Consider the following 25545-nt stretch of genomic DNA (forward strand, 5'->3'; position numbering starts at 1 on the left):
AATGTTTGGACATTGTACAGAAACAATTGAATGCTATCACATTTGCAATTTCAATGCTAGATAATGTATTACAAAGTATTAATTTACACCAATATAAACGGGTTTATGATACATTAATGTATATCTTTTACCTTGCCCTCATTTATATTACTTATCCTTTGTCTAGAAGGCACGTGTCTGCGGTTGCTTTTGGTACTATTGTACAGAAGAGAATTGACCTAGCACATCGGTGCACCACTGCCCATTTGGGTTGGAGAAAGACAGATATGCAAATGGATATTTGCCATCTGCGTAAAGTAAACTGAGGCTTGGTGTTTGTAAATCTCTCTGTGAAATGCTTACCTAAACTTCATTAGATGATTCAAACTGGCTTCACATTATAAGAGATTATGTTCTCCGCTTTCTGCAAAGTATAGAAAAGGTTAGTTTACTTACCTTAGAAATGTTCTGCCATTCTGGAAAGTATATACAAGGTTATTTTGTTCACTGGTTGTGCCTCTTCCACAAACGTAATACTGTTGGTTTCACTTAATTATACCTGTGATGATAAATTGTATAAGTGCCCTCCCCAGCTGGGTTTTGCATCCCCTGACTTGCTGTTAGCCTGTACCGAAAAAGTCTGCATTCGGTTTTACCTACATAGAGTAACTTTGGGTCATTCATACAATGTAACACTGGGTTTTGTTATCCCTGGTCTGTTCCCTTAGTCTGTGAACTGAAAAGCAACTGTAATTGAATATTACACCACAAGGTCCAACTCCCCTAGAATAACTGTGTTATCCTGAATCAGAGTTATAGGTTTATACTGTGCCTAGTATATGAGTATCACTAGATCACAATAGATTTGATGAAACGGTAATTGAAAGGGGTAGAAATCATGTCATTGCAGACATAAAATCTATCCCTTTGCTCCAGTTGTCTACATGTAAAAAGCCCTTGCATCACTTGACGTTTCGGACCGGCACAACCGATACCTTTTACGCACGGGCATGCCAAAAAGGTATTCAGTTTTGGCTGGGTTAGTCTGCGCTGCCAAACTATTCTCACCTTTTGAAAACTGAACTGCTGCCATGGGCACATCCAACTCGAATAGTGGGAACCAATTCTTCATCGCCTCAGGCCCCTTCCTGACTTGCTACAGCCTTACCAAGCAAAACTGCTTTTTGCTTCACCAGCGTGATTGTGCACTTTCACGCACCACTGCAATGTTGAGCACAAGGCTACCCACTTCTCAGGGCTGGACTAGAAAATTAGGGAACGACTCTGACAAATTGTCTAATGCTCCTAGCATGTTAAGCAACCCTTCGCTTTACAGGTTGTGGCTGTGTTTTCGCATTTTTTCCCATTATGAAGCGTATTGTATACATGATGTATAGCAGAGTATTGTGTGTGGTAACTGTTTTCGCATAGCTAAAGCTTACTTGTATCCATTGGTCCTGTCGACAATAAATGTATAGATATCTGTCATATACACTTGTCTATGAGTAATTTGCTGTTTGTTGCTGTGTGTGCTCATTGTGGGCTTCCGATCACTATCACCCCTCCGGAGACTTAGTCTTGACACCATGCCAAGCTACCTAGATTGGTCTGGCTTGTCCAGAAAGTCAGCCTGTTTCACTAAACCGAGGATGGCCTCCTAAACTTGGGCGCATCAGGTAAGAGTTTAGAAATGCATCTTAAAACCCTCCACCAGCACTTGTACACCCATAGGTCCTCCTTCTTTACCCTATGCACTAGCACAGCCGATTGGCACAAGACCTTGTCGAAGCATGAATGTAACTTATTTAGTATGGGCAAGCAATGCCACCTGTCTCGCATGAAGGTAGAGGGGGCTGGCTCAGGTGCGCAAGGGAGTATGAACGGACATGCATGAATTATAGTAAGCGCTGTGCAATTGAAGGCTTCCCCCTGTTATGCTCACACCAGAATGAATACAACCCTCTGGGTAAAGAAGCCAAGAAATAGCTTGCAAGGATAACAAGGTTTAATTGTACAGAATACAAACAATATCAGCAAAGGACTTTGCTGATAGAGAACGTTGGGACTCCAGAATGAATGCTGGAGGCTTTTGAGAGGCCACAGCCTCAGTAAAGACATCGCATATAGGGTCTGAACCAGCACCGTTGATTGGTAAAACAGTATACGTGATCCTGCTGCATAGCGGATGCCAGGCTACAATTGGTTTGTTTCTCACCCTTCTGGCGATTCCAACGTGGGTCAGCTGGCCTCATCTCTCCATACAATAATATGCTAAGCCTACTACTACATCACTATGCAATGCACCTAGGAGGATCGTGGGCTGGTGCCAGGGAGAACAGAGGAAGAAATACAGTGACACTGACCCACACATTCTGCGCTTTGTGCCATGAAACAGTGCTGGACGAGTGAGAGGTGGGGTTTCGATTTAATTTTCTTACAGAGATGATATATCCTGGAGGTAGCAGCAACACATACCTTTCTGGATTGTTACTACATTCCTGTTGTGAAACATATTTTACATAGCCGTTTGTAACTGTCCTTGTTTTTCCGAACCACTTGGCAAAAGCAGCATGTTGGGCATTTTTTTTTTGTGGCATTCTTCCACAAAATCGAAAAACCTACCCGTCTATGGCTTCAATCACTGAAAACAGGCTGCTATTGTTATTTGGCCTTCAGCGAAAGTCAGTAACTGTTCGAAGGACACAATGGGCCTCATTACAAGTGTGCCGGTCTGGTATCAACGGTGCCGGTAAGCCTACCGGCAACGTTCTTACCGGACCAGCACACTATGAGTCTGCGGGCGGGTGCCGTCCCGCCTGCCATTGTTGTGCACCATAAAGTGGAGGTTGGGGGGAGAGGCGGGAGCTGAACTTTTTCCGTCTGGACATTCTTTGCTTTTCGATCACTAATCTTACCAGTTCCGTTATAATGCCATCTGTCTGTGGTTCAACATAAAACGTTACTATCTCTGTCCTTATTTTCTGGTGGGGCCCGCTATGTTAAGTGGGTGTATTTGGTTCTCCATCCCATTGGGAGCTATGCCTACTTCACAGCGCTAACCTTTCATGCACGTCGTGGTCTCAAATACTCCCCCATGTTGTCATGTGTGTGTTCATTCTGTGTGGTTTGTGTTTATGAATAGGTTTCATCCTGTTTTTGAATTATATGGTAACTTGTTATATTGGATTACAGAACGGCTACTAAAATACACTATTTTATTCTGTTATCTATACGGATATATTGTACCGTTCTGCGTATGCCATAGTATCCAGCAACCGTTGGATGGATTCTTCAATCAACACTGGCGGATAACCATAAACAGTGCTTTTTGTATAACCGTTATGTGGGACGACCGACAGGGACCAATCTGCCCTTTGGCAGTACCAGCAATAAGGAGCAACCTGTCAGCGTGCACTATCTAACAACGTGCTGAAGCAAAAGTGTTGCGCTTGAAAGTGCAAAGAATCCATATCTTCTCACCGACACAACATCATGTGCGTTATTAGAAAGCTTTGCTGGTGTAACATAAGGACACACAAGAATTGGAGTACAGGGATGGATTGATTGATCGTTCGTTGCAATCGGCGTACCATGAGGAAGTTACAAAGAACATTCAAAGCATGCAATGTTTGCTAGCTATAACTTGTATGGTAAAAAAAGTTATGCAATGTTTGCTAGCTATAACTTGTATGGTAAAAAAATATTGTTTATTTCTTGGACTTAATATTCTCTTGTGAGCGTTCTTTGATAAATAAAAGCACCTGTTACATTTCAGACTATCAATGTTTTCTTAAACTAATGTTTTTCTGTCCTATTTGGGACAAGAAAGAAAAGTTGCACACTGTGAGAGGATGTGTGTGTTTATCTTCCTGGTTCTGCATTAAGTAACGTTATGGCGTGGGTGATGACGGGGCACGTTTGGCTACGCTGGCCACGAACGTCATGAAAATAGGTGGAGCATATGTTTGAACTAGTGATGTCAGCTTCAGGGGCAGGTGATATGATTAAGTGCCACGAGGGCACTTGAACTTGGGGTGATGCATCAACGAATAAGATTAGCACAATATGGCCACGCCCATCCCAGTGTTTTCGCATGTGTAAAAGTGAGGAAAACTAAGGTAAAATGCATCGGAAAAATGCTTAAGATCGATTACAGTATGCTTAAAAATACATGCCCGAACGATCGGGACAATAACATTTTTGAGTGAACTTCCCCTTTAAGAGAAACAAATCACTTTGTAGAAAAGTCAATCTGTTGTCTGTGTCTTACTTCATGATGCCTTTACAGTGGGAAAAGTTTAAGGATGTTATGGTATACAGGCATTGTTTCGAAAATATAGTTTCGAATGCCAAAGTTTAGAAAAAAAATGCATCCAAAAAAAATTCCTTTTTTTTCTAGGTAAAGTTTTTTTTTACTAAAATGGGTGTTAAGGGGTATAAAAACAGAGGTGGGGGGACCCCCCCATTACATTTTTTTTTTAAAATGCTTTTTTTCGATGCATACTTTGCCATTCAAAACTTGGCATTCGAAACAATCACTAGGAACCAATGTTATAAGAGTGACTGGACTATGATTACAAAAGGGTCCTATGTGATATTTTTTACACTATCCATTCATCTAAAAGGGTCATGGGAAGGGTAGTTCATTGTAATACTGTTCTCCTCATACATGTTAACTAGATCTCACCCTCAAAAGCAAAAAACTTTTTCACCCACCTTTTCATTTTAAAAGGTTGACAGGTATGTCTATTAGATTAAAGTTTGGGAAGCATACCAATTCACCTCTGTGTCCTTAACAGAATCATGACTTTCCTAAAACGTAATACAAGCCTGTGACCTAGCTCTATCAGGGCCTTGCCACAGCCAGAGAAGATGTCAGAAGCGGCTGTGGATGTGGCGGAGAGTGAGCGCTTCGGTGCACAGTGCAGCTTGACGTTGTCTGTATCTCTGTAGCGCACTAGGTCATTTCCGCTAATTGTTGAAGGAGGAACCCTGAGAAGTCGTAGGGCAAGAGTGGAGTCGCTGCAGCGGCGTGCCCGGACCGTGTTGGAACATGGACCATACCGAACCGTGTAATAGTTGTGGCGCAGAGCTGCAGAAAAGTGGTGAGCAGCCCGGGAGCCAGAATAGGGGCTTGGCGGTGAAAGTTTTCCAACTGGTGGAGTATAAAGTGCTTGGGAGGCTGTAGTACCCCAGCCTCTACAGTTGGAGCCTGTGCTCCATCATCGTGTGGAGATAAGCAAACTCGCTGAGAGCGGGAGGCGGCTCCTGCTCAATCTGGTTAATGCGGGTTGAGTTAAACCGGGTTTGCGTTGTTGCGAGCGGATACATTAGGAACCTGCAGAGCTTGCTAGCAAGGGCCTGCACTTGCCTTCCCTACCTACACGCACATGGCCAAGGACTTGCATCTGCGCGTTCAATACTGAACTTGTTTATATTTTGCCATTATCTTCATGAAAAGCAATAAGCAGCATAGGAATGTCTTACATAGTACTGCCTCCTATTCAGGGAATCGCACTTGCCGACCTCACGAGACACTTACGGCTCTAATACCGCTCCTTGCACACAAAAAAGGATAAAATTGAGATTTCACAATCAAAAATCACTGGTTATTACAAAAAAAGGTGCAGTTCCTGTGGACGGTGGGAATCCGTTCAGAGAACTCAGCAAGTGATGGTCGTCTTTACAATGGTAGCAACAATAAACCAGTTGAAAGCACCCCCATGGCTCTCCTTCAATTGACAATAATAGCTTGCTTCTTAGTTTATGTTTAAGCCTTCAGCGCAATTCACGGGGGCCGACTAGCACATGTTACAACAATATCATAGGCTCTAATCTTTCCGCAAGTCTGGATCTTGAGAAGATAGTCTCAGTTTTGGAGCCCTCTTTTTGTGATGGTGACAGTGCAGAGGAAGTTACAATTGTAAGTAATAATTCTTTGTCCCGGTCCAATGTTGCAATGTCCCGCCTGTCCTCCACAATGAATTCTATCATTTCCAAACTTGTCACGTTATTTTTTTGTTTGCACGGAATTGGCAGAAGAGCAGTCTGAAGTAAAACACATACTTGGCTTGGTGGTCGACATCATTATTGATTCCAGTTATGCTTCTGGTACATTCCCTAAACTAGATTTAGATACTGGAACTGCTGTTCCATCACAATCATCTGTGCTAATATGCGACACATTCCCTATCCTGGACAAAACAACTTCATTGATGCTAACTGGTTGCCAGTGATCTAACAAGGCTATTAATCCATCATCTGTAGAGCCCACCTGGGAGTAGCAGAACCACCGGACCTCCACAACATCCTTTTTTTCAGAGGGGGGGTCAACGGGGCCGACCGAAGAGGTGCCCACAACAATCAGGCCAGTACATGAGGACGAGGCAATGGTACTCCAATCAACCATGACAACGATACCTATTTTCAACCTCTCATCTAGATCATTGACAAACTCAGAACAGACACTACTAAAACAGTACTATCATTTGTCCCGGCTACAAAAGCAGATCCCTTTCAAACCGAAGCAGAACTAAGAAGATTTTTCTGCACCCTGAGACTAAAATATTTTTTCAAAATATACCTCCCAAACAAACGGAACTCAGAAGACACCAGTGCCGTCAACATCGAAGTCCACCAAGAGAATACAACTGGACTTAAACCAAGATCCAATTTTGTACCTCCTCCACATACCATCCCCAGCGAATTTGACACATTTGAGAAGTTGGTCACCACCACCATCAACGCTGGCCTTACTAAAAAGAACTTTTACCAAGAAAATTTCAGCAAAGAAGAAAGAAAATCCCTGGGCGACCTCAACCTAGACCGATCCATTACCATCAAACCAGCAGACAAAGGGGGAGGCATTATTTGTATGAACACCACAGACTACAACAAGGAATGCTTGCGCCTACTGGCTGATACCTCATCATACAAGAAACTGAACAGAGATCCCACAAAGAGACTACAAGAAGAGATCCTTAACCTGACTAAACATGCAGAAGACCAAAGTTGGATCTGCGAGGATGAACGCCTTTTCCTCAACAAAGCCCACCAAGGATACCAGCCCTTTATATCCTTCCCAAGATCCATAAACACGCTACTCTACCACCGGGTCGTCCTATTGACTCAGCTTGTGATTCTCTTTTGGAGCCATTGTCACTCTACACAGATTGTTTTATGAAACCTTTCATTGGAAAGATGAAGTCCTATATCAAAGACAGCACCGACACCATCAAAGTTCTACAGAATTTAAACCTGTCCTCCAACTTCATCCTGGCAACCATGGATGTAGAGGCCCTCTAGACTTCGATCCCTCAACAGGAAGGACTGCAAGCATTGACCATCTGTCTCAACAGAAGAGCCGACACCACCACGACTCCCACGAATTTCATCTTGGAGTGCATTCGACTATGACCGAGAACTTCTTTCTCTTCGAACACCACATTTACCAGCAGATCAAAGGCGTCAGCTTGGGTGCCACGTTTGCCCCTGACGTAGCTAATCTATACATGGATCAGTATGAGGATGACCATGTGTACAACGATGACAACACATACAAAGACCACATCCTACTATGGCGACGATACATCGATGATGTTCTCCTAGTTTGGGAAGGCAGCAAGGAGCTTTTACTTGAATTCCATGGATGGCTTAACCACAGAAACTCTCACATAAAGTTCACTATCGAATGGGATTGCCAAGCCGTGATTTCCTAGACCTTCACATTTACCGCTCCGAAAACTCATTGAAAACAGAATTATTCAGAAAACCCACGGACAGAAACAGCTTGCTCCATTTCTCGAGTTTTCATCCCCAAGGATTAAAATACAACCTACCATACGGACAATTCCTCCGAATATGCAGAAACTGCACCGAGAAAGAGAAGTTCGAACATCATGCGAAACAACTCCAGACACGCCTAAGTGAAAGAGGTCACCCCAAAGAAATCGATCAAAATGGCTCAGAAAAGGGCAGCCAACACTGATCGCACTATTTGTCTAACGGCCAGCACTAAGGACCCCATAGATCAGACAGTCTGTGTCACGACGTTCAACCCCATCAGTAACCTGGTAAAAACCACCATAAACAAACAATGGCATCTAATAAAAAACAAAGGGACCTTGGACAAAAAACCTCTTTTTGTCTTTAAGAAGAATAGGAACCTCAAAGACACCCTGGTACATGCGTTTCTGGAACCAGAGAAACAACAACCCACACTATGGGACTTACAGCCCGTAGTAGGACACTACTCATGTGGAAAATGCGTTGCATGTCGCTACACCAAGACCAGCAAGACCTTCACTCACAAGAATTTCATGTGGACGATGCGAAATCACACCAATTGCGAAAGCAAAAACGTCATATATGTGATGAGATGTCCCTGCGACCTCATTTACATTGGGAAGACCATCAGACCCATAAAACAAAGGATAAGCGAACATTGTTCTTGCATCAGGAACTCAATACAAGACAAACCTCTGGTGGAACATTTCAGCAAAAAAGGCCACACCCATGATGAACTCACCTGGACTATTCTGCAACAACTTCAACAACAAAAAAGAGGAGGCGATATCAATCTAGCCCTCACCAGGCTTGAGCAAAAATGGGTCCACAGACTGGACAGTCAGAACTGGCCTTAATATCACCGTAGAGTGGAAACATTTCTGGGATTGATTGACCCCCCACCGTGGTGTTTAGATCTCCATTTAGACATCAGATGCCCTCCACTGGGCACACGCTACATATTCAGCAGTGCCCGTGTTTTATGCATCATGTACTCCATAGAACCAGCTGGTACAAGCACCACTAATGTTTATTTACAGTTGTGTGTTCATTCTGATTGCTGAGATAAATGCACCATGTAAAGTGAAGTTGCAACATACATATGTGAGCCATTGAACTAATGTGTGGTGTGCTTTTCCCATTTCTCTGGCTTTTGGTTACTTAAAATAGTCACTATACACCCAGTGACTCCATGTTTTCTCCTTTACCTCTTTAGAAAACGGTGTGTTGAAAATGTCAACATTGTTTAAACCACCACCCTAGGGCTCACACAGCCATAGCAACAGCCGTCCCACCACCAATCAGGTAGAAGGCTACCCCTCATAGCATCCTCATGGGTCCACCACCACCTGCATCCATCTACTTGTAGTTGCCATCCATCATTAGGGGCCCTGCTGTCATTTCCATGGGCTACACTCATATAGTTGTGACACTGATGATGCATCTGCATCCCATTGGTCAATTCTCCCAACCTATCACTTCTGTTGTTAGCTCGCTCTGTAACTATTGGCCTACCCCTGCACCTAGCCAGCAGCCCATTGGCTGGATGTCGAGCTGGCACAGTGCTTTTAACATTGACAGCAACACTCCTCTGTAGAATACAGAGCCACAAGGAGTGCAGACACCATTTTTTGCATTCTGTAAAACAAGCTGCCATTTCATCTCATGTTTTCATTTTTTTCGTTTTTCTGCATGATGCAGCACTTAGTCCAGGCACCCCCAGCGCTCCCCACAAAACCTCGCTGGTTTCACGTTCCAAATTACTCTACATACACTGTGAGACATTATGATGCATTCTCGCCACAGTCTGGAGCACGCTCAGCTCGGCTGTGTTTTCCTTCATTTTACTTTATTATCTTGAGGGTCACTGCCACCTCTTAAAAATCACCCCGTGGGCAGCTACACAACCTCGCACAGAGGTCAGACAGGCACTGTCACTAATTGACACATCGAGGGGAAATTAGACACCCTAGTTACACCAAGAGATGTATTTGCAATCTCCACTTGCTTTTCCTATGAACGTTGATGACACTTTTAAATAAAATCAACACTCCTGAGACCACTGCCAGCGCCTCCTAGTGGTTAGCTCACATAACAGTCGGCAGGGCTCTAATAGACACTTTATTTGAGACCCCTTTATTATACCGTGACCTTACTAACCCACTGAGTGGGCATCCACACCACTGATGTCTCCAGTCACTTACCGCACAATCCCATGCTGGATGTGCCTGGACCCTGCTGTTCACTGGCACGGTACTCCTCGAGTGCATAGATAACGACCTGTTATCCTTTCTCTTACAGCTCCTAGAGGCCTAAGGTTGTATTTATTGGCCAAGGAGACCCGAATGATACGAGTCTTCCCATGCTCATTGCAGACATGGTTTCCAGAGTCCAGAACCCATAACAGGACTCCAAGCACAGTGTCCCTGCTGCACCACTGCAGACGGTAAGCTGTTTTTAGATACACCACTGGTGTATTCGAGGCACTAATCGGCCATTATTCATTAATTTTTGAATCAGTCATCAATCCCCTGAGATCCTGACAGCTTTCCCTTCCCCCACAGATTACCTATACAGACAACACCACTACCAGTGATCATCCTGACGAAGGCCACCACCACCACAGGCTCCTACCCAGCCCTGTTTGGCCGAAACACCTCCGTGTCGATGTTTTGTGGCACAACCTTTGTATATATGTGTTGATGGATAGTGTTGTGTACACTGTTTTGTTGAATACCCCCGGACCTACTACAGTCCTGGGTCGCACCCTGCACAAGTTCTATGTCACTACCTACCTGTATTGTATACTCGTGCACCACTGTGGAAATTGTCTCTCGATAATTGAAAAGGACTATACTCACCTGTATTTCCCTTACGAAAAAACATCTGTCCATACTTTCATGCTTATCGCAAGTCCTGTAAATGTTTCATTCTATTTATCTGTGCAAAATCGTTTTGAAGGCAAAATAAAATAGCTTCAAAACAAGACAGCTGTCTACGGATCTCCCATCCTGATTTCTAGCATTTTACATACAGGTACCCTCCTGGGCATATCAGGACTCCGCCAGGCGCCCTTTATTGAATCCCGAAGTAATGATCCTACATAAGGAGTCGGTTAAAATCACTGCTGGTACGGAGGAGCATGCTTTTGAAGCTTTATGTATTGAAAAGTCGCTCCTTAATACATCCCTTGTATCATCCAAAAAGAAGCGGAAGAAGCGACAGCAACTGACTCGAGTGAACTGCCATAATCGGCAGAGTTTTTAAACACACCCTCAATAACAGCAACAAAGAAATATGCAGCCCCAAAGTAATTCCATCTACCTCTGGACACTATATTATTTCCAACGAGTTGAGCGATGGGTCCACTAGACAGGTGCTGTTACATGGCCCGCTGGACAGATGTTTGTTTTCGGCAGGCCCAGCTCAAACAAAAACAGCTTCTACGATTACCCAGACTGATCCTGTACTTACACCTATCGATTGTCCCCAGCTCAAGTCAATATCAGTACCTAGATGACAATTATCACTCAGATTTGTTAAGCAATTAACAAAGGGGAACATTTCTCTAGTAGCCCTTCTTCCATGAACATGTAATTTATGGTGGAGCCCACGGTCCCATTATGCCACGTATAATGACTTCCCAGGGCGGCGGGGTCAGCGTAATTGAACATGTTCAAACGTACACCTTCTAAACTGGTCAACCACTTCCCTCCCACGTCATACCTGTTGTCTTTCGCTGGGGGATGTCTCATTCGTTCAGTCCAGTGTTACTCTCAGACATGGGGAACAGAAATCACCCACTAATATGACAAAGCCCATAGGATTTAACTCTTTCCAGGCATTTAACATTTCGTCCAGGGGACAAATCCCCCAGTGCCAGTAAATATTCAACAGAAACAAATTCTCCACCTTCTCACTCAAAGTCAATTGGACATGCACACACAGTCAGCACATAATATGAGCATCTAAAGAAATGACTCTCATGACAACTCAATTTTTAAAAGACTGCCTCTCGAACAGCCCAATATCGCTTTGAGATTGACACATACCCGTCTGTGTGAGCTTCATTAGTGAGCCAGGTCTCTGTAAGTAAATGATATTATGTTGCCTCAATCTTTCCCCCACATTATTCTCCATTAGCAATTTTTTCGATGACCCCTGGTAGACCATGATATTAAGGAAACATTTTGAGGCATTCTTAAACACTCTGTTTGCATATTAACCCATCTGCCAAGCATTCTAGATTAGTTTAGTTTATTATTTGATAATGTCCTCCAAAACCCAGGGATAGCCGGGCGCAGCAGTTACAAGAATACTTAGGCTTAGGTTGCATACATACAAAGGATACATACAGAATATGCATTATGTGAGTTATTGACATATATACAATACCAATATACACATATACAAGAAATACAGGAATGTGAGTCTCTCTCACAGGTCTGGAATCGGGAGAGTCAAAGGTGGTTATGCGCAATGAGAGGGCCAGTTTCAATGGGTTAGTTGCCGTTACTCCAGAGCCAACTTTTCACCTTACTTCTGAAATTAGAATAGGGTAGATTAGCTCTCAATGCCATAGGGAGTGAGTTCCAAGCACAGGCCGCTCTAACAGGGAAGCTAGCTCCGCCTGCTTTAGTTAGTCTAAATCTGGGAGTTTCAAGTAGGGAGTGGTTAGAGGCTCTGGTGTGGTGAGTAGAGGATTTTCTGGTCAGTCTAGCCGAGATGTATGGGGGCGCAGTGTTGTTCAGTCCTTTGTGTGTGAGAGATAGCATTTTAAGAAGAACTCTGTCGTTAGCTTTTAACCAGTGGTTGTCTTTCCTAATGTTAGATATATGTGCTATGTGGGGTATGTCAAGGGCTGCTCTAGGAGCATTATTCTGCAATATTTGCAGTTTGTTTGTGACAGTTTTATTGGCGCCCGCATATAGGGCATTACAGTAATCCAGTTTGGACATTACTAGGGCATTGGCTAGTGTGATGCAATTGGTTTTGGACAAGTAAGGTCTGCAGGCCCTGATTAATTTGCATGTGTAGGCTGTTGCGGAAGCCAGGGAATTGACTTGTTTTTTGAGAGATAAAGTGGAGTCAAGGTAAAAACATAGTGTTTTTACCTCCGTTGCCACTTTGATTATATTGCCGTCTATATTGAAGGCACTGTAAATAATGGGCGGAAGACGCTAGATGGTTGCATAACACTGCGTGGTCCACTAGGTCGAAGGCTGCCGATAAGTCAAGGAGGAGGAGCATAGCTGTTTTACCTTTATCCTTCAACTCGTCGATTTGTGTCTTAAGGTTGATTAGGGCCGTTTCAGTACCATGTAGTGGTCTGAAGCCAGATTGGCGTGATCCTAGTAGTTGGTTTGTCTCCAGATGATTTTGGATCTGGAGGTAAGCTACTCTGTCAATGATTTTAAGGAGAAATGGGACCGTAGTAATGGGCCTATAATTGGTTGGGATCGCTGGGTCAAGGGTCTGTTTTTTTAGGAGTGGCAGAACCCAGGATTCTTTGAGGTTAGCGGGTACGGTGCTAGTTCTGAAGGAGGAATTTATTAATTTAGAAATTAATGGCGCTAGGTCTTTAGCTGCATCCTTAATGACTTGAGCCGGGCAGCTGTCACCTTGGCAGTTGGATGGTTTCAAGGATAATATCACCTTTTTGGTTTCCAATATGGATATGTTAGAAAATCTGAATGGTTTGTAGTTACTTTGAGTGACTATTCTAGGTATATCTGCCATGTGGGAGGTATGGGTTCCAGTGGAATTCAGGGATGCTTTCTTCTTAGCAATTTTCGTTTGAAGAGATGTGATTTTAATAGCTAAAGCATTTTGGATGCTAGTGCACCATTGTTTGTCTTTGGGGCATTATCTATGGGTGTGGTTGGGAGGATGGAGAAGAGTTCTTTGGAATTAAGAGTTGGCTTTGCTAATTCTCTCATTAAATGTATTCTTTTTAGTTTTAATTATTTCCTTCTTATATTTTTTGGCCAAGTTGTCAAGTGAGGTTTTGTTCTCAACTGAAGGTGTATGCCTCCAAATAGCTTGGAGTTTGCGTTTTTGGATCTGTAATTCCTTGATGTGGGAGGTGTACCAAGAGTTAAGATGAGATTCTCGTTTGCCTTTCCGCAGTTTAATCGGGGCAATGGTATCCAAGGCTTTGGACATAGTATTTTTGAATGTCTCAACTAACAGGTTAGGGTCAGAATTGATAGCGCTAGCGGTGAGGGCAGGTACGAGGAGAGGAAGTCGTTTTTCAGCTGTGATTTCTTTTTTGCTTCTAGTAGGCAAAGGCAGAGCTGTTGCAAGCTTGCCTAGTTTAGGAGGCTCTATGGTGGATGAGAAACAAATGAGGTGGTGGTCAGTCCACGTTTGTGGTAGGATGTTGGAGATGGTCATGGCACAATTTCGGTTAGCTATCCAATCTAGTGTCCGTCCTTTTGTGTGTGTAGGGGCTAAGACTTTATGGGTAAGGCCATGATCGACTAAGATTGATTGGATGGAGTGGGCCTGTTTGTCTGTGTCGTCATTGAATCCCAGGTTAAAGTCACCTAGTAACAGGAGCTGAGTGGAATCTTTGATAATATTCGAGGAGGCTAGATAGGTCTTCCTCAAAGTTACCTAATGGGCCTGGTGGTCTATACACCAGAAGGGCAGTTAGTGTACTGTTGTTAGAGATCGGTATTTTAGCAGCAAGTAGTTCACAAGATGTGATAGCTGGGTGTGGGGTGAGCCTTACAGCTAGTTTTGTTTTGGCAATGATGGCCAGGCCACCTCCCCTAGAGTTAGGCCGATCGACTCTTAGTATATTGTAGCCTTCTGGTATGGCAATCATGAGTGCAGGGACAGCAGCATCATGGAGCCAGGTCTCAGTAATGGCTAGTAGATCTAAGTTGTCCATGGCTAGTATATCGGCAATTTCCGTGTTGTGGGCTATGAGGGACCTTGCATTGATGAGGGCTTCTGATAAGGTAGGAGTTGTGATTGTTTTTTGGGTAGGTCTAGGATTGGGCAGATTGGGTCTCTTCTGGTTGTAAGATAAGTCAGTATGTATTTTTGGGCGTCTTTCTGCAGCTAGGGCAGGAGGGTTGGAGTCGGAGGCTGTTAGAGTTAGTGTGGGACCAGGTGGTCTAGTTCTTTTGTTTTTGAGGTCATACAACCGTGGTAATCTCGCTCTAAGTCACATATTTCTCTCTTGAAGGTTACAAGGTGTGGCGTTGGTGTAGGCCATTGTTATGATGCTAGTGAGAATGGTCCACAGTAGGGAACAGAATATGAGTGTAGGATAAGTCTTAGTAGAGCACATGTTAAGAGACGAGTAGCAATAGCGCCTAAGTGCCGCAATCCCAACAATGACTAAAATGCAATGAAAAAGGGAGGCACCTAAGTGCAGTAATCCCAACAATTACTAAAATGCAATGGACACGGGTGGCACCTAAGTGCAGCAATCCCAACAATGACTAAAATGCAATGAACAAGGGAGGCACCTAAGTGCAGCAATCCCAACAATGACTAAAATGCAATGGACAAGGGAGGCACCTGAGTGCAGCAATCCTAACAATGACTAAAATGCATAATATGAGTACATTGAGGCAGGGCATGTGCATATATAGGCAAAGAAGTAGATAGGCGTCTGGTCAGCAGACCGAACAACATGCAGAGTATCATGTTAAGTTAGTTGATACAACCCGGTAGACCCTCGGTGCACAACACAAACTATGACTAATCAGTGAGAAAGTGCAAAAGTCTGAATGCAATGATCGGTAGGGGGTTTAGGTCAGTGCCTATGTCTGATGAGGGAGTCAAAGTACTCATATGGATCCATGATCGAAAGAGGCAGCGGCAAAGATTTAGGCCGACGGCACGTACGGCCGCAAACAGCCGCAGACAGGCCCTTTAGCTCGCCCTTCGGCTCGAGCTTCCGCACGGCGGCTTCCGCCTGGCGGTGGGGGCGGGTGCAGGATAAGTGGCCAAGCAGCCAATCAGATTGCTCGGAGAGAGATCCCTGGGTATTAAGTGCAAGGGTGTGATGACCATTCAAGAAACTAGGATTTACCTTGGCGTATAAATTACAATCGGGCATACAGTATGGAACCAAAGACCTGGCAGGCCGCCTAATTGGATGGAAAACAAATAATTAAAAACCTAACTGAAAAAATGGACTTGGTGTATTTGCAAATGCGCTCTACAACTATGGGGAAAACAAGACAAATGCCCAATTAGTAGGAGCTGTGGCCCCTGTTGCTCGGTCAGTTGTACAATTGAATCATGGCGTCTTACCTCGAGTTACTTCCACAGTCTCCACCTCCCTGGCCCACTGTGATTCGGCTCCGCTTTAGGATACCTCTAACAATCACAGGGCTACACAGACAACACCTAAAAACACTCTTGCCAATGGACATCCAACGTTAAATGTTGCTTTGGGGCCAACAGGTGACACACAGGACATAGTACCTAAAGTGGTGACTTATAATGAACAGCTCAATCATCTTGTTAACTATCCTTTACCTTCCTTGAGGGAGGAAGTGGTAAGTGACAGTGGGGATACTTGGTCAGCACGTGTAGAATCTGAGTATGTTGATTTTCCCCTTATAATCTGCTCTATCTACAGACACGTCTGGGCGTATCGGCTCCGAAAACGTTAAAATAATAGAGACCAACCCCACATCGACAAGTCCTTTCCTAAATCGAACCTGGCTTCTTGAACTTTTACATCTCATTCCTGATTTACGTATCATTACCTCAGAGGACATTGAAAGACTTGAATTACCAACTGTGTATACTCCTACTAATTGGGCATTTGTCTTGTTTGTTTGCCCCATAGCTGTAGAGCGCATTTGCAAATACACCAAGTCATTTTTTTTGTTAGGTTTTTAATTATTTGTTTTTCATCCAATTAGACGGACTGCCAGGTCTTTGGTTCCATACTGTATGCCCAATTGTAATTTATACGCCAAGGTAAATCTTAGTTTCTTGAATGGTCATCACACCCTTGCACTTAATACCCAGGGATCTATATCCGAGCAATCTAGAATGCTTGGCAGATGGGTTAATATGCAAACGGAGTGTTTAAGAATGCCTCAAAATGTTTCCTTAATATCATGGACTACCAGGGGTCATCGAAAAAATTGCTAATGGAGAATAATCTGGGGGAAAGATTGAGGCAACATAATATCATTTACTTACAGAGACCTGGCTCACTAATGAAGCTCACACAGGCGGGTTATGTGTCAATCTCAAAGCGATATTGGGCTGTTCGAGAGGCACTCTTTTAAAAATTGAGTTGTCATGAGAGTCATTTCTTTAGATGCTCATATTATGTGCTGACTGGGTGTGCATGTCCAATTGACTTTGAGTGAGAAGGTGGAGAATTTGTTTCTGTTGAATGTCTACTGGCACTGGGGGATTTGTCCCCTGGACGAAATGTTAAATGCCTGGCAAGAGTGAAATCCTATGGGCTTTTTCTTATTAGTGGGTGATTTCTGTTCCCCATGTCTGAGAGTAACCCTGGACTGACGAATGAGACATCCCCCAGCGAAAGACGACAGGTATGACGTGGGAGGGAAGTGGTTGACCTGTTTAGAAGGTATACGTTTGAACATGTTGAATTACGCTGACCCCGCCGCCCTGGGAAGTCATTATACGTGGCATAATGGAACTGTGGGCTCCAACATAGATTACATGTTCATGGAAGAAGGGCTACTAGAGAAATGTTCCCCTTTGTTAATTGCTTAACAAATCTTACTGATAATTGTCATCTAAGTACTGATATTGACTTGAGCTGGGGACAACCGATAGGTGGTGGTCCGCAGGGAATTGAATTCAGGGGCTCCTGTAATCATGTTTTCTGGAACTTGTCCTAAATCACTAAGGCCAATACGGCTTTTGAAGAATGGTGCACTACACCAGCTGGTGACTGAATTGCTAGTACTTTTAACGGTGGAATAATTTAATCCGTTCATTAATAGCATCCTGTCCAAAGTTTTCAGAGCCGGCCATGATAAACCACTAAGGCTTGGTCCCCATCCTTTACACTAGTGCGATCATGATGTGGCCACTCGTAAGAAGAGACTTTGTGCTGAAATTAAAGCAGTAAAGGACAAGAATGTGGGAGAGTCCTGCATGACGGCGAAGACTACCAAGAAATTGCACTTAAAATATTGAAACTGGGTCAGAGGTAGAAGATCTCAGCTTTTCCAGCAAGACTATGATGATAAGATGGAGTTTTGCTCCCCAGCGTTCTGGCGCATTATCAATGGCTGCTCTCACCCACAAGCTTTTAAACAAGTAAATGCAGTTGCAGAACCAGAATGGGTTTCGCATTTTCAAAGGGCCTTTTCCTCTGACACCTTACAGAATAACTTAGTGATCACTGACTGTCTTGGTAATTGGCAATTGGAAGCGGACGAGGGGATTATTCTCAGTATCCTGTTTAAACTAAGTTCATTGAGAGCCCCTGGACCGGATAACTTAACTAATTTATTATTCTTCTAAAAAACTGCACGCATACAAAACGCAGCAGCAAGACTCCTCCTCAAGCTACCCAGAAGAGAACACATCATACCCGCGCTAAAAATACTACATTGGCTTCCATTGTAGTATTTGACGGTGCGCGGTACAAATACCTTTAACATTTAACATGTTGGGGTGACCTGGCAATGTGGGCTAGTATTCTGAGTCATCAATTTAAGAACATCATTGATTCTAATTGTTTCCCCCGATACTGGTCATATTGCCTATGTAATCCCAATTTACAAACCGGCCCTAAATCTGACCCAAAGAATGACCGCCCTGTCTCAATTCTTGAAGCTGACAGTAAATTGTTTGCTGCCCTACTGTTGGGCCATGTCGGGGAGTGGGTGATGGAGATAGATTACAAAAGCGACAAATTATCTTTAGGAAATGTATGGGTACAACTTTAAATGGTTTTCTATAGAAATGTCTTACGTCATCTTAATGGGCTAAAACGTATTAATCTATGTACTTAGCAACAATTGATCTCACTGCCGCTTTTGACATCATGAACCATGAATTATTGTGGAGGAAATTACAGGGCTGAGGTACGCCATCTGGTTTGCTGAGGCTTCCATACATGCCAACATTCAGACACAGCTGGGAGGCAGATTTCCAAAGGGAAATCGGGAGACCAACATTTCCCCATAGGAATGCATTGGGGCTACAGCTACTTCAGGGAGGAGACAGTGAAAAATAGCCGATTTTTCGCTGAAAAATCGGGAGTCTCCCGCCTGAATAGGGAGGGTTGGCATGTATGGGCTTCTGATCAGCTCGCATGAGAATTCAGTGATGCAAGTCTCATGGATCAAAGTAAATCTTGGGGCGGGGGGTGGTCGTAGGGGTAGACAGACAAGGCTGCATTCTCGTCCCGTGTCTTTTTTAATTTATATACATCTGACAAAGACCAAATAATTTTTACAAAAGTTTTTAAAAAAAAGGTAATCTGTATTCAGCCACCTGGACTCAGAGGAGGAGGGCAGGTCAGAGCCCAATGGATTAGCAGAACCAGTTTTCTAAACTCATCTGCTCCCCATGCTAATGCAGGCTCCTCCCCTGCTTAGCCTCCTGTTAACAAACAACGATCTTTGCTCTACTGACAGTGTCAACGTTCTCCCACCGGAAACAACCTCCAATCGAGTGAGTCATGGGCGCCTTTCCGGGGTAACGCACAACACGGCACCCATTTTTGAAGAAGACCGGTTTCCTAGCAACACGAGGACAGATAGTCAAATAACTTGACGTTTTTCTGGCATTTCAAGGCACGGATTGTTTTGTTTCGCGAAACTCGATAACTATTAGAAATAATGTTTGTAAGGAGGTGTTTAAGGCAGTTATGCATTTCTTCGTCTCCCTCATACTCTGAAGCACATCGTCCCGTTCTATGCAACACACGGTCTTGCTCGCTCCGCTTCCGTTAAAGAAAGAATGGTGGGCCGGCCATACCGCTGCGAGCGTCGCCTCCTCCGGCAACTGCACTATCTACTGACGTTTGGAAATGGCTATCTACCAGGCGTAGCACGGTGAAGCGAACCACAATTCCCGTGAAGCTCCGCGCGGACTTTTCCACGCCCATCCTCTCGTGTGTTGGCTCTGCCCACGGGCGCAGGTAGATGCGCTTCCGGTGAGAGTAGCTGGAGACAATGAGAGAGTGAGAGGGGAGAGCCACTAATAGAAGGAAAGAGACCCGGTAGAAGGAAGCTGGGAGAGAGCGAGTAGCGGGGCTCGGGGCAAAGGTGAGTGAGGCTTGACGGGGCGCCTAGAAGGCACTACTTTGAATTATAAGCAGCTTGTTTCCCACCCATGTGTCTCTTCTCTGCTGTCAACGACTTTCAGATTACTTAATGTGGCTGTATGCCGCAGTCTTCGTATATTTCACTGGCTCTCTGTATGTTTAACAGGTGGGGGTAGGCATCCAATCACAAACGAATCCCCTTCATTGGGTGTTACGTGCTGTCAAACTTATGCGGGCAGCACACTTCAGAGACTGTCTGATTAAATACGTGTACGTTTTAGTCACACTTTTCGCACATACTTCCCATGCACGCCTGGCATGTAACCTTCGTATCACTTTTAACACTTACTTTTCAATCGGATTCCTTGTAGCGTAGACTAAATGCCCCATGGCCGAGATGCCTGCTTTAGGTCTGCACGGGCATTGCACGCAGGGGCCATTCAAATAGGACTGGGATGATGGAAGGGTGAAAGGCGAGGGATCAGCAATTGGGGGTTATACGAGGGATGTTGTTTCAGGTATAGGATTTAGGGGCAAAGCAGGGGGTCCAATAGAATGGCATCGCCCACAGTGAGGGTACGGGGCTACAGTAAAATGTAATCAGTTGTTTTGGGGCCAAAACAAACCACACAAAGCCAGGGGTGTTGCTAGGACTGGAAAACAGTCCTACTAACTTAACCTCCACCCCTTAACCTCTTGCTTTACAGGTCTGTCCAGAGCGCCACGGGACTATACAGGAGGTTATAGTGTGCAGTATAAAAAACCTTTAGCATAAATGGGGTACAGTAGAATGCCATCATTTGGGCGGTTAGAGTGGGACTGCAGCCATGGGTGTAATTTTAAGTGGGGGCAAGGGTGTTTGTCCCCCCCCCCCAACTTTTGTGGCACATCTTTTTGTCCCAATTCATTTGGCAGGGGCACCTTTCCTTTAGATGTCATGTCCCCCCCTCACAACATTTTCTGCAAAGTTACACCACTGATTGCAGCAGGGTGACATGGGCAGTGGAGGGAGTGATTTAGGTGGTGTCTGGTAAAGAGTTGTGACACCATCTACTGCAAGAGTAAAGGATGGGATACAACAGCGTGGCTTCGGTTCTTTGAGGGAAGCGTAGGGAACATTGGCTACTTGAGACACAAACGTGACAAGGTAAAGCGTGTCAGTTGTTTGTAGTTGAGGATGGATTCATTAGGCAGCATCTGCTAACTTGGTAAAGAAGGGTGGGTGGAATGAGTCTTTTCTGCCATTTCGTAAAGGAGACCCAATTGCTTGGCCACGGAAGGAGGGGAATGTAGAGCAGCTGTTAAGATCGAATCGGTTGCATGGTAAGCCGTTTGGCAATCACGATGCCCTTCAGCACGGTCGCTTTGTATTGAGGTTACAATAGGATGGGATGGTGTTGGATGTTAAATGAGAATTCTGGGGTGGTATTGACCGCGGGAACGTTTCATTGTCGACACTTAAAGTTAAAAACGGGGTACAAAAGGCGTCATTACCACCTAATTCACCCCTCTTCTCTAGCTCTCTGTTATCTTCTTGTGTATATCGTTCTTCTGTGCTGATGGGCAGATGTGTCGCTGGATCGCATGTCCACTGAATTGCTGCCCTGATATTGGCTGTGTGTGGACAAGAGATGGAGCCTTTACAACCTAATGGATAACTTCTCTCTCTCTCTCTCAGAAGTGCCATCACGCGTTATCTTTGTGGTTGACGTGTGACCGGATAGGGCGACTCTATTTCGTGGTCAAAACCAAGATACTTTTTTTAAATGCTGATTTTACTGACATTTAAGGGAACCTTCCTGCATCTTTTTTCACCTTATATGACGCAATCTGCTTCAGATTCGCTTATTCGCGCCTATAGGTTTACAAGTAAATACAATCCAGAGATGTATGCAGTTGTCATGAATCTATAGGGCCATATGTTGCTTTTTGATGTGGTCTCGCACATAGTTTCAGTCCTCTTCAATAGGACTTCACACATCATAGAAAGTGATGTATTTATTTGTTTTGTTTTACTGTCCGTGCAGTTTTCACGCAGTGTGTTCATATCTGCCCTCAAGGGGGACGCTTGGCAAGTTTTGGCCTTGGTGGCAAGCACAATTTTCTTCTCCATGGTGCAATGGCTGAAGCTCACAATTCAGCAACCACAATTTCCTGAACAACTAAACTCCATAACAACCTCTATACCCAACCACACATTGTCGTGTGTGTGTGTGGAGATATGTATTAGACGTTATTGACATTTCCTTTCCTTTCCAAGTTATGTATGTAGTTATTATGGTTCCATTACAATTCCTGGCACACCACTTTTGCCGAGACATTGGCCCTATGGAAAAACAAAAAAGTGGACTGGCCGCCCACCCTCATGTTCCCTCGACTTATGACCTGGCCTGGTTAGCCTGACATTAACCACTACAAGGAGCTACTTTTGAAACCCAGGGTTCTGGAGCCATGCAAATATATCTTCCTGACATGAACACTGTTTGGGGATGTATAAATATGCATTATGTAAGTCAATGGAAAAAGGACAAGCAATCTCGTCCTTGGCGCTTAAGAGGTTAAAGCCTAATTGTGAATGTTCTCCAAAGAGGCGAACCTAAGGGTGCTTTGGCTTTAGTTGGCCAGTGAGGGGCAGAACCCAGAGGTGCTTTGGTTCTAGTTGGCCCGTGTTCGTCTTTAGGGGGGATACAGGAGAGGTGCTAGTCGCTCTATTAATGTTTATGTTGCAAATGCTTACCCTGTCGTAGTCGTTTGTGGGGTTAAACAAACGAGAGTTCTCAGTGGGAGGTGGGGGTGGGATTGTTGGGTGCCTTCAGGAAAAATTATTTGGAGGGCGTAGACAATCCTTAAACCACATACAGTAAATCATAACCTGGCATAGCAGGGCATGAAAGTCGTCACAAAGCATTAGATTTTATAGCAACAAATGAATAAGCAAAGAAACTGCAAGAGAGCTAAACCTGTCGTTCGGATTAAAGGCATGCTTCGTACTAACTAGCTCATTGACCCACCAGTACATTAACTCTGTCTCCAAGTTATTTGGATGCGCTGTTCAAGCAAACCCACACCGTAATAAGTTCTGCTGGTCTCTTTCTGAAAACTCTGATAGTTGGTTGGCCGGCCTATCCTTCTCCTTTGTACGAATGTATGTTCTGTTTTCTACAGTACTTTACAATTTAAGGCATTTTGCGGTATTTGTTACTGTGCACACAATGAATGGAGCACATTTAATTTATAAGCCAAAACTATTACATTAGGGTACAGATAAGGAAGAACGGCATATGGAGAGGGACACACAGGAATGACTTATCAGGGACAGAGAGTTTGTAGGTGTTAATGTTCCAGCTAATTGCCTGGCCATGGCTATGTTAACCCATATGGCCATTCACGCCTCTGCCTGCCTAAAACGCCTCCTCATGGCAACTCTTTGAGCTCGCTTTAATCGAGCCCTACCATCAGACTTTGCATTCAAATTTCTTGCCAGTGTTTGTCAAAGCAGTCTTCTGAGATTTAATTACTTAATTGGAGTTGTAAACATGCTGCCTTACCAGGCCTTCCTTCAGTCACTAGATGTATAAGCACTATGCATGTCCTTCACTGAAGTCCTGTTCAAACAAGCATTGGCAATGGCAACATTTCTGGTTGCTTTTGACAGGTGCTGAGAAGCAACCAAGGTGGGGGTTCTTCCTCCATACACTACTCAGGAAACCAAGTCGATAGGTTTATTTGTTCTCAGCTGTACACCATACGCCCTAATTTCTCACAGGAAACAACTTGCCCATCCACACGCCAGCTCAGGTCACTCTGTCACAAAGAACACCAACCTTCCAATTACACCATTACATTCCACTGACAGCCATCCCACTGACCGCTAAGCATGATGTAATGTACAGGGGGAACATTACTACACTTCGCCCCCTGTACGTTCATCAAATGCACCATTGGAATAACCGTCAGCATAATGTAAAAGGCACATTAGAACAACTCTGCCCCCGTCCGTTCACCAAAACACACGCAAAAGTGGAACACTAGACGTAGCATAATGAGCACACCCAGGATAATGTGGAGACGGGGCCCACTGTCCAAATGCCCAACTGCAACAAACTCCTGACGAATCAACAGAAACCCACTGTAACTGCCATCAAAAACCACAAAAAGGTAATGAATAGATGGAACATCCCCTTGCGCTAGAACTTTACTGGCCCAAAACACCGTAAGCAGTACACCTACCACTGGCCAAACCAAGATGTTGAAATGCCAACACATTGGAAAATTGAGCAGCCTGCACAGCACACAACAGCTATCCAATCACTACAGACAACCCATGCCGTCCACCAGACACAGGAGATGACAGATGCCTGACAGTGAAAAACACCCTGACACGCTGGCCAACGGCACTGGACAACACTGACCATCACAAGACAGTTGGACCACGCCATACTGTATATGCAGCTTATGGTGCCGTACTGCAAGCCCCGTTGAACATATGGCAACCAAAACTCCAACACACATCCTCGCTGACTGTAACCAACAGTCTAAACTCACTACACTCCACGACTGTAACCAACAGTCTACACTACGGACGGTAACCAACAGTCACAACTCTGCCATCCACGACCTGTAACTAACAGTCTTACACCACCAACCAAACAACACACAGTAAGCAAGCACACCGGACACATGACAGATGGATGCATTACAACTTGCATCCTTTACAAATCCATGTCTCTGGTCTGACATCTGGTGAAGAATGGGTAGCAATATGCACCACCACACGTAACGACCAACCAAGACCCAAATGAACCTCCCCCCTACAGACACCACCCAAAAAACACAATGGGTAACACATAAATGCAAACAATTTCAGAATGAGAGAACATTTTCGGATTTTGTCCACAAATGTCCCCAATGACTAAGGTTTAGTCCACACGTCACCATTTGCAAGATGCAATATAGCTCACCCAGGACCTGCATGTCCATAAATGCACTCCTGTAAAAGAAACAATGTTAACACATATCAAAACACTAAAGTTACTGTCCCACATGACCGGGTACCTTCCTGCACCCACATGTCGAAATTGTACATCTGAAAAGGAAAATGCAGTTAAACAAGTGAAATAATGACCAACCTCTCAGGGAAACCACGGGCCACAACATACACATCCACACGAAATTTGACCTCTCGGGCCCCTGATAGACATTAATCCATGGCCAACCTCACTAAGGGAATACTAACCTGGAGGCCACAACACGAAAATTACTGGTCTTCCCAGACACCTAAACCATGTTAGTCCTCTGATACAGTGAGCAGTGCTCCAGATAGGATTTCGGAGTGATGGGAGTATTTTACTTCCAATATTTAGAATTGGAGAGTAAAATTAGTTTCTTCCTTCACAAGAGAGTAAAAAGTGACTGACGAGAATCCAATTTGTGTGTAAAATTAAAACTTTGTTCGAACACACTGACAAAACATCTGTATTTCAAAGTCGTTCTAAATAATGTATGTAATGTATTGTAATGCATTGCGCCTGTGGAAA

The 25545-nt window shown here is 44.3% G+C and overlaps 1 protein-coding gene and 1 long non-coding RNA gene across 3 annotated transcripts in view; one reads left to right on the plus strand and one right to left on the minus strand.

The window, feature by feature from the left end:
* Positions 1-25545, minus strand: part of LOC138503317 (uncharacterized) — a 124982-nt gene that overhangs the window by 94991 nt on the left and 4446 nt on the right. The gene's annotated exons all lie outside the window — the stretch shown is intronic.
* PHACTR4 (phosphatase and actin regulator 4) overlaps positions 19857-25545 on the plus strand; it is an 858314-nt gene continuing 852625 nt past the window's right edge. Inside the window, exon 1 of one of the 2 annotated variants that reach the window (XM_069622940.1) lies at positions 19857-20009. The gene's annotated coding sequence lies outside the window, so the exon portion shown is untranslated. The remainder of the gene's footprint in view (positions 20010-25545) is intronic. The other variant, XM_069622942.1, reaches the window with a different exon arrangement.

The sequence above is a fragment of the Ambystoma mexicanum genome, chromosome 11 (genome assembly GCF_040938575.1).
Source record: "Ambystoma mexicanum isolate Mex_15411 chromosome 11, UKY_AmexF1_1, whole genome shotgun sequence".
Lineage (NCBI taxonomy): Eukaryota > Metazoa > Chordata > Amphibia > Caudata > Ambystomatidae > Ambystoma > Ambystoma mexicanum.